The sequence below is a fragment of the Orycteropus afer genome, unplaced genomic scaffold (genome assembly GCF_000298275.1).
Source record: "Orycteropus afer afer isolate SDZICR_OR568_19922 unplaced genomic scaffold, OryAfe1.0 scaffold00469, whole genome shotgun sequence".
Taxonomy (NCBI): Eukaryota; Metazoa; Chordata; class Mammalia; order Tubulidentata; family Orycteropodidae; genus Orycteropus; species Orycteropus afer.
This window is the reverse complement of record NW_006922056.1, coordinates 1,189,580-1,196,142: the sequence shown is the minus strand read 5'-3', so window position 1 is coordinate 1,196,142 and position 6,563 is coordinate 1,189,580.

Here is a 6,563-nt window from a genome sequence, read left to right as displayed (position 1 = left end):
CAGCCACACAGCCAACACATTTATTGCGCTTAAGGAGAAGGGCAAGCTGAAGTCCTCAAGGGCCGGGCAGACAGAGCTCCTCCAATCCACGTCTGGGGCCTCCTTGTGCCTCCCAGGGCTGCGAGAACCCGGCTTCACACCTACGCTCTGGGGCCATGCTCTGCCTGGGCCTTAGAACCACTGGCATCAAGCACCTTCCTGCCCTCATCGGAGCATCTGCCACGCGTGACGGGGTGACTGCTAATCCCCAAGGACCTCGGAGATGACTTCCCAGAATGGGAGAAGGGGCAGTGTGCTGAAGCTCCCTCCCCAGGGCAGTCACGGACCTGCGCCGAAAGCAGCGTGTCCTCCCTGTGGGCACAGCGGGGCGGTGTCCCCCCGAGCTGCTGGGTCTGCTAGGCATTCAGTCAGGATCGGACGCTCGGGGAGCCCCTCCCCCAGTGGCGGCCCCATTGATCTTATATCTCCTTTTCTCTGTCTGGCTCCAGGACATCTTTGTGGGTTACTGATTGGAACCACTGTCCCTCTGACACCTAGGAGCGCCAACGGGGCAGCACTAGGCCTGGCACCGTGTGCTGGCCCCGTGCTCGCTCTGCCTCTGTTCACACTGTTATCCTTTCAGCTGTTCTCCTAAAGGTACCAGTTTGAGAACTTCCTAACCCCACTGCCCCAGAATGAGGCTCCTCTCACTGCCTCCTCGCTACCGCAGTAGGGCCATCAGGGAGCCACAGAGGGGCTGTAAGGAAAGGGGGTCTCGCAACACACGGGCCGCGGGATGCACACCACCGCCGGATGCACACCACCACCGGGTCTCTTCTGTTCCACGTCTCAGGTAGAAGGCCTGCTCTGCACAGCCAAACGTCTCGGGGCCCCAACAGGAGGCCCCCAGGGCCACACTCGGGGCTGACGCACAATCGCTGAGGGCAGCGGCATAATCCAACACCATCCTCAGCTGTGACAGAGAGCCAGACTCACTCCGCACTCTCCCCAAAGCACAAGACATCACCAAGCCAACAGCAAGAGTTCAAGGACACTCCCCACCTGCCCACAAGGCATCAATGTTGCCGGGGGACGTTCAGCATCTAAACTAGAGTCTTAAACCTCTCCTGCCCCAGTGTTAGAGGTTCCTGACCACCCAGAGCTGGGGCCCTCCCGAGAGCTGCAAGGCCAAAGTCCCTTACCCCACAGCACTAAGACACGTGCCTTGTTCTCATCACCCTCTCTGCAGCGTGATGTTTCCCACATGCCCACAGACGGACGCCAGCACAGACAGAATACAGAAGCAGAGCAGAAGCAGCGGTCAGGAGCCAGTGTGAAGCAACACCCAAGCAACCTGGAAAATGTGAAATGCCACTTTCTCCCTCAACTCTGTCTTGAAGGATACAGCTCATTTTCACGAAACGGTATTTACATCAACATGGTAGGATATATTACTACTGCGTGACAGATGAATAAGGATTTTTAAAAAACTCTTTTGAAACTTCAAACACAGTGAATGAAACAGACGACACTTGCACAAACCCAGGCTCCTTGGGGCCTTCTACTGTGAAGACCATGAAGTGGTCCTGAGCCCCAAATCTGAGAGGAGCTGACCAGACTCGCGGTTCCACAAGGTGGCTCCAGCGGGTGCCACGAGTGCCCATGGCCACGAGACGTCCCAGGGCCTCCTCACATCAGGGTGCCACTGCATTCTGTCTGCCACCTCTTCCCACTCAGTTTCCTGGTCACATTCTAACGGAGAAGAAGCGGCTGATGTCTGATGAGGAAAACAGAGCACTTGGGGCAGGCGGGCCGGGTCAGTCAGTCAGAGCGAATGCGATGAAGAGAGGGCCTCTGTCACACCCTCCTGCAGAGCTGGCGCCGTCTCTCATAACGAGTGGCATCAGAATGATAAGCCGCAGCCCAAGGGGCAAAAATGACGCCGAGTCCAATTACCCTTGAAAAGCACCCAGGTCTCTGGGAACTCAAAACACACACAAGAATGAACTCTGCATTCCCACTGGACTCTGGCTTTCCTTCCCCAAACCACCAGTCCCATCTGGTTCTGGGAGTGGTGGAGGAGGTCCAAGAGGGCCTGGTGGCACAGTGGTTAAAGCGCTTGGCTGTCAACAGAAAGGCCGGTGGTTTGAACCCACCAGCTACTCTGCGGAAGAAAGCTGAGACCATTTTCTACCTGAAAGATCGTAGCCTTGGGAATGCAACAGGACGGCCCTACTCTGCTGGAATTGACTGGACAGCAGCAGGTGGTTTAGTTCACTGGCCGGCTGGCTGAAGTAGGGCCATGCTGAAGAAAGAGATGTTAAGGGATGAATCACAGGGTTTTCTGTGTCTGCTTCAAAGACGCACGTATGGCTGAATCCGACAGCTGAGTGCATGATGCACCTTTATGGTGATGACTGTTCCTGCGCAGGTGGGGAGCAGCAGAGAATGGCACCTTCCTAGTAACAACACACTGTTAGACGTACAGGTCCAACCTACAACTCAACAAACCCAGGAGTGTCCACTGCGCCCAGTGTGCCTCCAGGGGGCACAGCGTCTCTGTGGACAGGTCCAGCTTCCCTCTGCAGCAACTGGTGCCTACCCCCATTACCACAGCAAGACCACCCCACACAGGTCTGGGGGTGGGGGTGGGAGTGTTTCAGGGAAGCATAGTGTCAACGTCAGGACATCCCTCGATCCCCGTCATGGATGTCACAGCCAGCTGTACCGGGCAAGTGCTCTGGTCCCTACTTCCCAATCTATATGGGGATCACACCAATGTCACCTGGTTTCTTCAAAGGCTCTGTGATGTGACACTTCCTCAAGGTTGCATGTGCCTGCACACAGGAAATGTGCCACCAATGGCAACTCTCTCCTCTGAGAATGTCAACACCATGTTGGCAAGGGTGTGGGCAAAAGTGAGTCCATCTGTTTGACCAACATTTACCAAGAGCCCATTATGTGCCCAGCACAGGGGACAGAGCAGAAGACAGGTGTATTCCCATGACGAGGGCAAGGGCCTTCTCTGAGCCAGCAGAAATAACCAGTGCAGCTTTTATAAGGATGCTCACAGCCACATTCTAAACAACGGTGACAACAGCTCAATCTTAAAAGCAAAAAACAGCCACACAACAGAATCCTGTAAGACTTCAACAAGAACAAAAGGCACCCAGGGACACAGCAAAGGCACGTTGCAAGCCAGCTGTGCACAATGGTGTGGTCTACATCCCACACAGCCACACTCAGATACGTGCCGTTATCTCAGGACTCCTGGGGCAACGCTCTGGTGGGTGTTACGGGCTTCTTTGTATTTTCCACATTGTTTTAGTTTTCAATAAATGCATTATTGTAATAAAAATTACAGAAGTCATCTGCATGTTGGAAACAATTTTTGCTCTATTTCTTCATGAAAGTAGGGAGTTCTGGTTGCAGAGTGGCTCAAGCATTTGCCTGCTAACCAAAAGGTCAAATGTTTGAAGCCACCAGTTGCTCCATGGGAGAAATGTGAGGGAAGCTACTTCCATGAAGACTGAGCCTCGGAGACCCTGTGGGAAGTTCCACTCTGTCCTCTAGGGGCACTGTGGGTCAGAATGGACTCTAGGGCAGTGGGTGTGGTTTGGGCTTTGCTTCTGTGCAGACTGACAGCCTTGGAGACCCTGTGGGCAGTTCCACTCTGTCCTCTAGGGGCGCTGGGGGCCAGAATCCACTCGCTGGCAGTGGGTTTGGCTTTGGAACTTATACATATAAACACACATATATATGTGTACAAAAATACATACGTGTACAAACACGTATACGTACATACACAGGAGCTCTGGTGGCATAGTGCCTAAGGCACTTGACTGTTACCTGGAAGGCTGGTGGTTCAAACCCACCATCCACTCCTCGGAAGGAAGGTTGGGCGATCTACTTCCATAGCGATACCACCTCGGAAACCCAAGGAGGGGTCTCTATGAGTGGATCTGACTTGATGGTCTATAACAATAACGTGTATGTATGTGTGTGCACACATAGTTTTCTTGCTGTGGCTGTAAGGATTCTTACAGAACAGGCACAATTACATTCTCCACTTGACGTAACGACTGACTTTCAAAATTACTGCTCAGAAGATGAAGCCTAAGTCCAATAGAAGAGCTTGAGGTGAGGGCCTGCGCCCAGGCACTGAGTTCGGACGGTGCCTCGGGTCTCCTCTTCCCGACCAGTGCCCCCACTACAGGCTCCTCCTTTAACCTTTGTAACAGGATTCACACATGTCATCATAGTCGCCACAAAGAAGCTGACGTGTGAGCCACTGGACGGGACCCCACTGTTTCAACAGGACGAAGTACAAGAGGGGCTCCGAGGGCTTCCTGTGTCCACCAGGCCCGTGAGAAATCAGGCCTCGAGCCAACATGGGGCCACACACGCAGGAACCCAAGGGCAACCGTGAGCCGGTCCTACTCCCAGTCTGTGCTCCCCTCTAAAGGCCAAGGGAAGTATCATCAGTAGTAATGGAAGTTCCAAACAAGCTGGCCCTTGACCAGATCCCAAGCACTCCGGCCAACTCTTGCCCGGGCTGGGCAGGAACGGGCCCCTCCTGAGTTAGGCATGGCCTCCGAAATACGTACAAGGGGCAACAGGAGGACCCACCAACCTGACTGCCACAGGAAAACGGGAGCCGCAGTCCTCGCCCCACTTTCTCTGTGGCCCACACGAAGGCCAACCCCATCGCCTCCCTTCAAGCCGTGTACCAAGGCCCAGGGACAGCTTCTCCACCAGCCACGGAGAGGCACACACACCAACCTGGAGGAAGCAGGCTCTAGCAGAGGAAAGGGGCAAGGGGTTGGCCAACTCCACAAAGTCATATTTTATTTGTGGATTCTTAATTTTTTTTAACACAGCGGAACTCATTTTGTTTGAAAAAGTCTGAATTTCATCAAATAGTAATCAAATAGTAATGAGGGCAGCTTTTGGGAGAGAACCAGAAGAAAATAAAGGACACACATCATTCCAAACCCTGAGACGAGGTGGCTCATGTGTGAGGCTGTTAACATGTCTGCTCGAGCAAAGCACTCTCCGCGTGCACAGGCGAGCGCGCTTCCGGAGCCCGGTAGTCTATAGAGACCCCACAGGCCCCCGCCGGCCACGTTCATGTGGCATTCAAAGGACAAAAACACGCAGTAAACTACTCTCAGAGAGGACCCTCCAACCCCAAGTTCCCCCCATGCACAAACGGGTTGGCAACACCTTAAAGAAGCCGTCAGACCCACGTCCAGTTCCCCATGAAACTGTCTTCAGGCAGATGGGGACCGCACCTCCTGGGCAGTGCTTGTGCAGTAAGAACGTGCTGAATCAACCCAGGAATGGCCTACAGTCCCAGAGAGTCATTTCCCTATAACGCCTGGCTAAGGCACCCATCTCGGAAGTTGATCTCAGGCAGGGCACGCGCGGCCCTGGGGAAAGCACCACCAATCTCAGTCTGGTGCGGTGAGTGGCCGCGGGCACAACATCCAGAGCCCGGCAGCCTAGCTCTGACTCTGGCTCCGGGGTGTCGGGCCAGCCCCGTCCGGCTTCAGCTTCCTGGAGGCGACAGCGGGTGCGCGCACGCCCCTGGCTCCTCGAGAGGCGCTCGTCCGCACAGCCCGCGAGCTGCGAGCCCCCCGGGCTGCGAGCGCTTCAGGTCCCTGTCAGGGCCCTCAGCGGAGGCCCAGCTTCTTGCTGGTACCGTCTAAGGGTCCACGAGGTCACGGGCTACATCGTGAAGATCTTAAAGTCGCCTTTTCCTCCGGTCAAACGTCCCCAGACGTGTCAGGCACAGACGGGATCTCCGTCCAGGCGTGACTAGGTGCTCCACCGACCTCTGCCGCCAAGGACCTGCGAGCTCCCCCGCGGAGCAACCCCGCCCCCCCAGAGCAGCGACGGCGCGGCGCGGGAGCCGGCGGGCGACGGAAGAAGGGGCAGCTCCCTTCAGGGTTAGCGGGACACAGACGGCGCCGCCACCACGGCCGGCGGGCCCCACACTCACAGACCGACCAGGCAACAGGGAACCACAACCAGCCCCTCAGGTCCAGGGAACCAGTCTCCGAGAGGAGGCCCCCGTGCGCGGAAGCCGCGCCCTCCCGAACCCCCAACAGTTGACCAGGGCGGGCCGTCTACCAGGGGTCAGCTGGGGACGCGGCCGTCGCGGGGAAGGACCCGCGGGTCTTAGGGGCCCTCCAGCCAAGTTCCCCCCTTCCGCGGCTGCCTGCCGGGGCGGTACCAGCACACACTGTAAGGAACGGGAGCTCAGCCCAGCGCTCCCAAACGCGTCCACCGTACGTCTCAACCCAGCCCGGCGTCCATCAGGACCTCTCCGTCTCGCATCACCCTTTTCTCAGTCCAAACCGCGACAAGGACACACCGCTTGGCACTTAGCAACGACCTTCTACATCCACTGCGATTCGCCAACCAGCGCCGCGACGCGGACCCGAGCCGCTCGCATCACCGTCGGAGGGAGGCCGCTCGCGCCGAGGGTAAAGGGCCGCCCACCGCCATTGGCGCCGCAGAGCGAGTGCGGCCGGCGGCTGTGGCCGCGCCCCGAGGCCGAGCGCCCCGGCCCCCAACGC